Here is a 12,104-nt window from a genome sequence, read left to right on the forward strand (position 1 = left end):
GTTCATCTAACACCTGATTCTCCTACAGGCCGAAGGTCATTTCTTATGTTAGATATATTTAATAATGTCATGGTTAATATGATTTATGTTTAGTTTTCAAATCTTACTTAAACAGGATAAATCAGTACTTACTGGAAGTCAGGACTTAAGGATATCAGTACTTATATTATCAGGAGATAATCATCAGAAGATGGATATCAGAACTTAAGTGCTGAAGGACGTTCAAGATAAGGATAGTAGCTGATTAAAGGAAAGAAGATCGAGATATGTTAGGTCACACACACTGTAGAGGGGGGTGAATACAGTGTATTATACAATCAAATTGATATTAAGTAACAGAAAACAAATTTTATTGAAACAATAAATTCTGTTACAGTGTGGAACTGTTACCTCTCAGTGATGAACAAATATCACGAGAGCTGCTAGAGTTACAATGAATAATCTTCTCGAATATGATAACACTTATAGTGTAAACCCTATGTCTGTGTTTATATACTACACAGTTACAAGATAATCGCTAATTGATATGGAATATAATTCTGCTTCCTAAAATATATCAATCAGATATCTTTTCATCCAAGTATTTCATTCTTCACGGAACTCCTTCTTCATGCATATCTCTTCTTATGTTTATCTCGATCTTCTTTCCTTTAATCAGCTACTGTCCTTATCTGATCGTCCTTCAGCACTTAAGTTCTGATATCTAACTTCTGATGATTATCTCCTGATAATATAAGTACTGATATCCTTAAGTCCTGACTTCCAGTATAAGTACTGATCAACAGTTAAGTATTGATTTGTCCTGTTAAGTAAGATCTGAAATCTAAACATAAATTATATTAGCCATGACATTATCAAATATATCTAACAATCTCCCCCAACTTGTAAATTAGCATAATATACAAGTTTAACAGATATTTGATGATGTCAAAAATATTAAGTACAAATGCATGAGAATTAGACTAGATAACTACAACTTACAGTCCTTAAAGCTTTACCAATATTTAACTTCTGATAACAACTTCAGTCTGTACAAATATCAGAATTTAAGCAGTTGCAGATCTTCGACTTGGCTTCATCATCTGATCTCTCTGATGTCAGGAGTTGTTCTGAGATAGTTCTTCAACAAACATTTCTCAGCATATCTGAGTTCATCAATCATTCTCCTTTTGGCATCTTTAAGCTCTGCAGTATCTTCACCAGTTTGAAAGATTGCAGCTCTGAGATCATTGATCTTTGCTTTTCTCAACTCCTGATCTAGTCTTATGACATAGGCTTTGTCAGACTCCAGATTGTATTCAAGTCCCTTAATACCAAGATATGTTCTGATATGTGTAGTATTAGGTTTCATATCAACAATATCACCATTGTGATCTCTGTACTTTGGAACATATGTGCTGTCAGACTTAACAGAATAAAGCCTTTTATGTCTCTGAATCTGTTCTTTTAAATAGTTTGCAGCAGTCCCTGTTATTTTGTCATCCACTTGAAGTAAGAAAAGTACATGCTCCAATTCTTCAAAATACTTCAATGGAATGGCATTTTGTCTTATATGATAAATCCTACCATCTGTCATGAAATACAACATGATGTATTCTTTCAAGTAGGTATGGTAAACCATCTGTACAGATTCCAGTTGATTCAATCTCTCAGGAGTTGCTCCAATACCTGGTTCACTCAAGGAAGTTGGATCATTGGTAGTGTTATGTATTCTCCTTTCATCAGCACTTCCCAATCCAGTTTTATCTCTTGCTTCCTTTCCAGTAACTACTCTTGCTTCAAAACCACATGCAGTAGTCTTCAAAGGTTGAGTCTGTTTTGCTTTAGTGAATCCTGGTAGGAGTGTCTTTGGTCTATCTTCTGATATCAAGTTAACTTGAGCTATGTCAGAGGTTACTTGCTTCTTCTGAATATCAGAACTTATAATTTCTTGACTCTGAACAACTTGAGCCATGTCAGAGGTTGTTTTAAGAACTTTTCTTGAAGTCAGAGCAAGATTATCCTTTTCATCAGTAATTTCTTCATCCTCAGGAGGAACATAAACCTTGATAGGTTCACCAACTTTTTCTTTACCCTTGGATCTTGGATCTATCTGCGGTTGTGATCTAGCCAATGTTGCTTCAGTAAGTGTCCTTTCTTTGATCACAATGCCTTTGAGTTTTGGAAGTGGCTTTTTACCAGAAGCTTCAGATTTAGATGTGACTTTCTCTGATTTAAGCCTGGCTTCTTCTTTCATTAAAATCTCCAAGTCCATTCCTGGATTTTCCTGAAGAAATAACTGTCTTGACATTTCCTCATCAAGATCTAAAAGTTCATCAGAACTTATCCTTTTACCAGTAGCAGAACTTATTCTGTTCCCAGTATCAGAACTTGTCCTGTGACTAGCTTGTCTTGATGTGAATCCTCTACCTTGACTATGACCTCTACCCATTCCAGAGTTTCCTTGATCATCTTTTTCATTATCCTTTCCTGCCAGTGTCTTGTCAGTCTTGCATTTGGACTTAATTACTTTCTCCCCCTTTTTGGCATCAGCAGGTAGTAGAAGAGAGATAAGCAATTCCACTGAGGATTGGATTTCAGTTAATTGTGATTGCTGAGAAGCTTGATTTTTCAGAATTTCATCAATCTGAGCTTGTTGATAATCTTGAGTCTTCTCAATATAAGCAATCCTGTCAATGGTAGGTTGGAAGAACTTTTTCTTATCAATTTTCCAAACTTGTTCCTGTTTGATAAAATTCTCCTGAATCTTGTGAAGCTCTGCATGAGTAGTTGAATGAAGACCTTGTAGATGTTTAGTACTCAATGCAGTGACTCTAAGCTGGGTTTTAAAATCATCAGAATTTAACATTGCATCAGCTTTAGTCAAGTGCTCAGCAAGATGCTTTGCAGTTGGAACACAGGAAACTGAGTTCCATTCCTTAGTCCACTCCTGACCTGCAGGAGTTTCACTCCAAGGTACTGGTGCTTCTCCGGTAACAAACTTCTTAACCAGTTCAGACTTTAGAATAGTCTGTTGAGGAGCATGTCCTGAAGGACCTGCTATATCAGCATCTTCAGTTGGAGCATCATCACCAGTATCTCCAGCATTTGCAGCATCAGAACTTAAAGAATCAGTATCTTCTAATAAGACAACAGTGTGAGTAGCAATAGAGGCTTCAGCATCCTCTAATTGCTGATCTTGTTCTAAGTTCTGATCAACAGCCAAATCCTGATGCTCACCTAAAGTCTGATCATCAGCATCATGATTCAGAGAAGATGTTGTTGATAACTCTGGAGTTTGAACAGCATCAGGAACAGGTGTTGTAGAAGGATTAGTTGCTGGTGGAGCTTCTATGAAAAGTATGTCAGGCACAACCATATTCTGAATATCAATTTCAGCATTTAGGCCTGGATCAACAGGAGATACAGACTTTTGAACAGGAGACACAGATGGTGTATTGGCTTTTTCAGTAGCAGCTTCCTTAGATGGAGTTGATGGAGAAGAAGTGACTGGAGCAAATTCCTTGTCTTGTGAGATCAGAGATTCCTGATCCCCTTCCTTAGCTGCTTCCTCTTCATTATCTGAAACTGGCCTTTTTGCCCTCTGTTTCTGGTATCTCTTTGTTGATTTGGATTCCTTGGGAGTTTCAGGAACTGTCATTCTTCTAAGCCTTTTGAGAAGCCTAGATCCCCCAATTCCAGAATCCTTCTGAGAAGTCTTTTTCTCAGCTTCACTTACAACAGGTTCTGAAGAAGGAACCTGTTCCTCAGTATTAGATTCATCTCTCAAGGTAATCCTCCTTCTCTTTTGAGGTGTTTGAGGAACAATTTTTGTCCTGTTTGGCTTGGAGGAAGAAGGCTTCACAGTAGGTGCTGAGGCTGAGGGTTGTTCAGTCTGTGAAGTGGAGAGATAGGATTTGAGATATGTCCTGAGGGTAGGTTGAGTAGAATGAGTGGTAGGTGCTGAGGATTATGGTTTTTGGGTGTTTGTGGTTGGTTGGACATCAGAGTAAACAGATCTATAAGTATGAGGATCAGCATTTACTAAGATCTGTTTTACAGACTGAGGAATCTGTAATGGTCTAACCACTGATTTCTTAGTATCAGCATTTACCAGGTCATTAAAGTATCATTTTGCAACTCTAAAAGGTGGGGTTGAGGAACTTATTAATTGAGGTTCATCAGTACAAAAAGTATATATAAGTTGACAGAATCTAGCAAAATAGACAACATTCCTATCCTCTGTCATCTTATCCCTAATAAAACCAATTATTCCAGTTGCAAAACCAAAATGAGTTTGATGGATAATAGCATACCCTATGTGCTGACTCAGAATTGGGATAGCATCAAAATTCGAACATTTATTCCCAAAAGCTTTGGTGATGCAGTCGAAGAAGAAGCTCCATTCTCTTCTGATATGAGCCCGTTTCAACTACCCAAGTTTTGCCAAACTCCGTTCATACCCCAAATTTGCCATTAACTCCTGAAGAGCTGATTCTTCTGGAATTGAAAAAGTACAACCTTCTGGGAGATGTAGAGCTTTGCGTATTGTACCAGGAGTGACTGCATAAGATGAATCACCCACTTCGAAAACAATACTAGGAGTGCCATGTTTACCACCATCATCAAAATGCCCAGTCCGCCAAAACGTCAGAACTTGTTGGCTCGAAAAGACTGAAGGCTGGGTCAGTGCATACCCAATCTCACTGTGTGCAAGAAGATCTTGCACAAAATGCAATTCAGATGGAGCTTCAGCATGATCAAGAATTGCAGCATAGTTGTTTGGAACAAACTTAGCTCCATCAATGATTAAATCCTTAGGTGCCATGTGAAAAATTGAGTCCTAGCTAAGAAGCCTGACAAAGCTGATGATGAAGAAAAACAGGAAGAAGACGAGATTAAATCATTTCTTCTTCCTACTCTCGACAAACAGAATGGCGAGTCGGATGATTCGCTCTTGTTGGCGGAGAGCTTCCAGCCTTTCCTCCTCCAATCGCTCTAGATGGCGATGGTAGTCCATATAGAAGAACAGGAGGTGGGTCAGTACCTCCTGTGGGACAGAGTCCCATATCTCCTCAAGAATGGACGTGACGTGCCATTCCTGCTGCCAGTCGGCACAGCTTAGCTCCATATTGAAGTTTTGGTAGTTCAAAAACATGTTGTATCTGACCATTTTGTTTTTGAAAGAAAAAGTATGAAGGTAAGTTTGTGAGAAAGAATTTGATGGGAAGGCTGATGTAAAGAGGCTGTTTATATAGGCAAGAGAATGCCAGGAGACACAAAGGTTTTTAATGCTGACAGGTAGAATTAATTCTACCTCGTCTCCCCAGACTTGGAAAAAGAATAACATTCATTGGAAAGAGAAAACATGGTTTAATGCGCACAAGACACAAGTAAAAGTTGACTGTTCAAGTACGAGTACCATTAATCCTAACCATAGTGACTATTAATCTTCCACTTCACATGTTCTAGATTGTACCGAGACTGTTATCAAATTTTATCCACAGATAAGTCAAGTAAAGAATTTAGACTGTAATATCAAAACTTAGACTTATTTCAGAACTAATAGTCATCAGAACATAATTTCTTAACTCGAAAAAGGAATGCCTATCTTAGTAAATCCTCATACAAGTGCTGAGTTATACTCTTCAGAACTTAATCGTCAGAATATGCAACCAGAACTTGTCCTCAGAGTTAGTGCAAAATGTCACAATGACTGTTTATCTAAAACAACATAGACCACCACAGTAATTTTCATCATTCAGATGGAGTGATTAGTGTGTGCATCAAGCTAAATAGCAAACAAAGAGTAAAGTCTGATTCACTTCAGTATATCTTAGAAATAAGGCATAACTAAAATTTTGCTAAAGAGCTGTCATTATCCTGAAACCTACTGATGAATGAGTTCATGCTTGAGTCCACCTCAACTGTTTTGTGCTAATTTTATGCATCTTTTTAAATTCTATTTTATAGTGGCTTCTCAGTGTAAGTGAGTCACGACTGCTTATCAGAATTTATGCTATTATCAGAGTATTTCTCCAGTAATCATAGAGTGTGAAAAGTCACCAAGAAAATATTTTGCTTTTCTAATGCATATTTACTTAATACCAGCAATGCACTTGGGTCATCCCTTCCATATTTTTGCTCTAGATCTCAAAGGAGTACCTGATTTTTATTCTTTGATCCTTTTTCTTTTTATAAGTGAGGTTTATCAGCACTTAGTACATTCAGCAGTTTTACTAGTATCAGAACTTAACAGATGAGTAGCATTATTCTAATTTGTGACTTAGTAATAAGATAAACAAAGTAAACTCAACTAAGCTCAATTATCAGAATTTGCTTGTGTCATAAAATTTCCACAGAAATAATTACTTCTTACATGGGATCATTTGTTTATTGAAGACTACTAGGTCAGTATCTAGCACAGTTATCCTCATAGGATTGAATTGTTACTTAGATAGACAAATCACTTATCAGAGTTTAGAAACATATATCAGACAACAGTCAGTACTTAAAAACATTTAGCAAGTAATCACAGAAAGAGATTAAATTCGGTAAGTACTGATCATAAAGTCTGATAATACAGAACAATACTAAGCAGATTTAGAGAAAGAACCTGAAATCATTCCAAGTTCATTTACCAATCTTGTAAAAGTGGCTTCACACAGTGGTTTTGTGAAGATATCTGCTAGTTGTTGATCTGTTGGAACAAAGTGCAATTCCACTGTACCTTCATCCACATGTTCCCTTATGAAGTGGTACCTGATGCTGATGTGCTTTGTCATAGAGTGTTGAACTGGATTACCTGTCATAGCAATAACACTTTGATTATCACAGTAAATAGGGATTTTGAAATATGTTAACCCATAATCCAGTAACTGATTCTTCATCCAAATAATCTGTGCACAACAGCTTCCTGCAGCAATATACTCTGCTTCTGCAGTTGATATGGAAATTGACTTTTGTTTCTTGCTGAACCAAGAAACCAATCTGCCTCCAAGAAATTGGCAGCTTCCACTTGTGATTTTCCTGTCAATTTTGCAACCTGCAAAATCTGCATCTGAGTAACCTATTAGTTTAAAATCTGATTCTCTAGAATACCACAATCCCAGATCAGCTGTTCCTTTAAGATACTTAAAGATTCTTTTCACAGCTGTTAAGTGAGGTTCTCTTGGATCTGCTTGAAATCTTGCACAAAGACAGGTAGCATACATGATATCAGGCCTACTAGCAGTTAGATAGAGTAGAGAGCCAATCATACCTCTGTAGTCAGTAATATCTACTGATTTACCAGTATCCTTATCCAGTTTTGTTGCAGTGGCCATGGGAGTGGATGCACTTGAACAATCTTGCATTCCAAATTTCTTCAGCAAGTTTCTGGTGTACTTGGTTTGACAAATAAAAGTGCCTTCTTCATTCTGCTTGACTTGAAGGCCCAGAAAATAGCTAAGTTCCCATATCATACTCATCTGATATCTTGACTGCATTAGTTTGGCAAACTTCTTGCAAAGTTTGTCATTTATAGACATAAAAATGATATCATCAACATAAATCTGGACCAGAAGTAAGTCCTTTCCATGGTTGAGGTAGAACAGTGTTTTGTCTATTGTTCCTCTGTTGAATCCACTTTCCAGAAGAAACTGAGCTAAAGTCTCATACCATGCTCTAGGAGCTTGCTTAAGTCCATAAAGTGCTTTATCAAGCCTGTAGACATAATCTGGATGTTTGGAATCTACAAAGCCTGGAGGTTGTTCAACATATACCTCCTCCTCCAATTCTCCATTGAGAAAAGTACTTTTCACATCCATTTAAAAGACAGTAAACTTTTTGTGAGCAGCATAAGCCAAAAATATCCTTATGGCTTCTAACCTAGCAACTGGTGCAAATATTTCATCATAATCAATTCCCTCTTGTTGAGAATATCCTTTTGCAACCAGCCTTGCCTTATTCCTTGTAATTATGCCATCACTGTCAGTTTTGTTTCTGAATACCCACTTTGTACCAACAACAGATCTATTCTTTGGTCTTGGCACTAGGGTCCAGACTTTGTTTCTTTCAAATTCATTTAACTCTTCCTACATTGCTTGCACCCAATCAGCATCTTGAAGAGCTTCTTCCACTTTCTTTGGCTCAGTCTGAGAGAGAAAAGAATTGTAGAGACATTCATTTGAAGTACCTGTTCTAGTTCTGACACCTGCATCAGGATTTCCAATTATCAAATCAGGTGTATGTGATTTTGTCCACTTCCTTGCAGATGGAAGGTTTTCTCCAGAACTGGATGCTCCCCCATGATCCATGCTGTCTTCATTTTCATTATCTGATACTCCCCCTGAAACTATGCTCTCTGAGTTGGATTCTTCAGTATTTAGATTTTCAGCACTATCAGAACTTGGCTTATCAGAACTTGACGAATCAGAACTTGAAGAGCCAGATGTATGTTCTGATGTTTCTTGAGATGTGGTAGGATCTTGAGTATGCTCCCCCTGCATAGGTGCATCTTCCTTTGACGTAGTCACCACAGTTTCAATAACATCATAGTTTAATCCATCAGAATTTACAGTATCAGGACTTAGACTGTCAGGATTTTCAGTATCAGAATTTGAGTCTTCATTTCCAAATCTCAGCTGATCATGGTCAATGAAATCTTCAAGACCAGTAATCTTCTTGTCATCAAAAGAGAAATTGATAGATTCCATGACCACTTTTGTTCTCAAATTATAGACTCTGAAGGCTTTTGTGGAAAGTGGATATCCAACAAAGATTCCTTCATCAGCTTTTAGATCAAACTTGGATAGCTGTTCAGGATGAGTCTTGAGAACAAAACACCTGCATCCAAATACATGAAAGTATTTCAGATTTGGCTTCTTTTTCTTCACCATCTCATATGGTGTTTTTTCATGCATGTTAATGAGTGTTGCATTTTGAGTAAAACAAGCAGTCTGCACAGCTTCAGCCCAGAAATAGGTTGGAAGCTTTGCTTCTTCAAGCATTGTTCGTGCAGCTTCAATGAGAGTTCTATTCTTCCTTTCAACAACTCCATTTTGCTGTGGAGTTCCAGGAGCAGAAAATTCCTGCTTTATTCCATGGTTTTTGCAGAACTCTTCCATTATCAAATTCTTGAACTCAGTGCCATTATCACTCCTTAAAATTTTCACAGAATCTTTGACCAATTTATCCAAATGTTTGACATGATCAATCAAGATAGATGCAGTTTCACTTTTTGTGTGCAAGAAATACACCCATGTGTATCTGGTGAACTCATCCACTATGACCAATGCATATTTCTTCTTTGCAATAGACATGACATTCACTGGACCAAATAGATCAACATGTAGTAGATGATAAGGATCAAGAATTGGTGATTCAGTCTTGCTCTTGAATGAAGATTTTCTTTGTTTGGTCTTCTGACAGGAATCACAAAGGCCATCAGGAGCAAATACTGACTTTGGCAGTCCTCTCACAAGATTTTTCTTGACTAGTTCATTTATATTGTTGAAATTTAAATGAGAGAGTTTCTTGTACCAATTCCAGCTTTCTTCAATTGATGCTCTACTCATCAGACAGATTTCAGAACCATCAGTACTTGTTGAAAGCTTAGCTTCATAAATGTTACCACGCCTGTATCCTTTCAGAACAACTTTGCCTTTAGATTTACTCACAATTTCACAGTGTTCTTCAAAGAAATCAACATGATAACCTCTGTCACATATTTGACTTATACTCAGCAGATTATGTTTAAGTCCTGAGACCAGAGCTACTTCTTTAATTATGACATTTCCAAGATTGATATTGCCATATCCCAATGTTTTTCCAATGTGGCCATCTCCATAAGAAACACTTGGGCCAGCTTTCTCCACAAAGTCTGATAGCAGGGCCTTATTTCCAGTCATATGTCCTGAACATCCACTGTCCAGAACTAGAATATTTTTCCTGTTGCCCTGCAATCACAAAGACCACTAATTATTAATTTTAAGGACCCAGACTTGCTTGGATCCTTTGGCCTTATTAAGTTTGTTAACATTTGCAGCGGATTTAGCATCAGAGTTTATGTTAATAATTTTCTTATCAGAACTTACACTATCAGACTTTGAATCAAAATTTATACTAGAAGGAACAATGGAAACTTTCTTCAAAGAAGGTTTTATTTGATAATAATCATAGTACAAACTATGATATTCCTTACAAGTATCAATGGAATGTCATAAACTACCACAATGAAAACAAGGATTTTGTGGTTTGTATCTAATAGACTGACTCTTAACTCCTGATTTTGAAGGTAAGGAGTTAATATTCTTATTCTTCCTGCAAAAAGAAGCCAGATGGTTAGAACTTCCACAGTTATGACCTGTTTTCCTAGGAGCATCAGGAACAGGTTTATAAACATTGCTTTTATTCACACCTTCCTTTCCATTCCTATTTTTCCTAGGTGATTTTACCTTGTTTGCATTCTTGACATCTTTCAGCTTATGCTTAAGCTGCTTCTTTGTCATTAAGCCTATGTTCACTTCAGCTGTCTTTTCCTGTTTTAGTTTGTTAGAAGTTGATTCCTCTTTAACTTCTGATTTCTCATTTTCAGACTTTACAGTTACAAACTTAACAGGTTTTAACTTTGGCTTTTGCTTAACAACAGGCTTAATCTCTTCAGTTCCTTTATCATTCTTATCTTCTCCATAACCTAAGCCTTCTTTCCAGTTTCCACTACTTAGCAAATTTTGAGTTGTTTTGCCAGAGTTAGTCCAAGTCCTGATAATCTCTCTTTCCTTTTCTAACTCAGTTTTTAGAGATTCATTCATTTTTAGTACTTCATCCCTAACATAAAAAGCATCATCTCTATCCTTCTGAGTTTGATGGAACATGACTAACTCTTTTTCTAAGAAATCATTTCTTTTCTTAAAAGAAAGATTTTCAGAAGTTAATCTTTCACATGTTAAAGTTTGATCTCTATAACTAACAAACATGGTTTTAAGATATCTTCTCAACTCATTAATATCATCAGTATGAAAAGCATAAGTAGTTTGAGGTACTTTTGTTTCAGCAGCTTCAGAACTGCTCTCAGCACTTTCTTTATCAGCATTTGCCATCAATGCATAGTTCTCCTCACTTTCAGATTCTGAGGTGTCTGTCCAGAATTTCTGCTTTGTGATAAGAGCCTTGCCTTTGTCACCCTTTTCCTTCTTGCAATCAGGAGATATGTGGCCTTTCTCACCAAAATTATAGCATTTAACATTGGTATAATCTCCTCTGTTAGACTTTCCTCCTCTGCTTTCAGATCTTCTGAAATTCTTCTTGTCAGAACTTATGCCTTTCCTGGAAAACTTCTTTCCCGTCCTGAACTTCCTGTACGCAATCTTTATGATTCCTTTCACCATAAGAGCACACAGCTTCATCATCTCCTCATCAGCATCAGTCTCAGGCAAGCTTTCAGAATCTGAGTCATCATCACTTTCAGAACTTGATGACTCAGTTTCAGACTTTATGACAAGATCTTTACCCTTGTCTTTCCTTGAGGAAGCTGCTTTGGGGGATTCTTCTTCAGCCTTAAGAGCAACTGTCCTTGACTTTCCTCCTTTCCTCTTGCTTCTTTGTTCCATCTCAAGCTCATGAGTCTTGAGCATTCCATAGATTTCATCAAGAGTTGTTTCATCAAGATTGTAGTTGTCTCTTATTGTCGTTGCCTTCAAATCCCAGCATTCAGGAAGAGCTAACAGGAATTTAAGGTTTGAATCTTCAAGATCATACTCTTTATCAACCAATGACAAATCATTCAAAATTTTGACAAATCTATCATATAAATCATTCAATGACTCATTAGTCCTTGAGTCAAAATGTTCATACTCTTGAGTGAGTATTATCTTCCTGTTCTTCTTAATTGTGTCAGTTCCCTGACACCTTGTTTCCAGAGCATCCCATATCTCCTTAGCAGTCTTGCAGTTGATTACCCTGTTTGACATTACATTATCAATGGCACTATGCAGTAAGTGTCGTACCTTAGCATCCTTAGCAATTGATGCTATATTTTCAACAGTATAATCACTCTTCTCTTTGGTACGGACTTTGCTGCTTCACCTGCAACTGCAACAGCGAGCTTGGTTGGTTTGTGAGGCCCTTCCTTAATTCTATCAAGG

This window comes from Apium graveolens, chromosome 7 (assembly GCF_009905375.1).
Source record: "Apium graveolens cultivar Ventura chromosome 7, ASM990537v1, whole genome shotgun sequence".
In the NCBI taxonomy this organism is placed as follows: Eukaryota; Viridiplantae; Streptophyta; class Magnoliopsida; order Apiales; family Apiaceae; genus Apium; species Apium graveolens.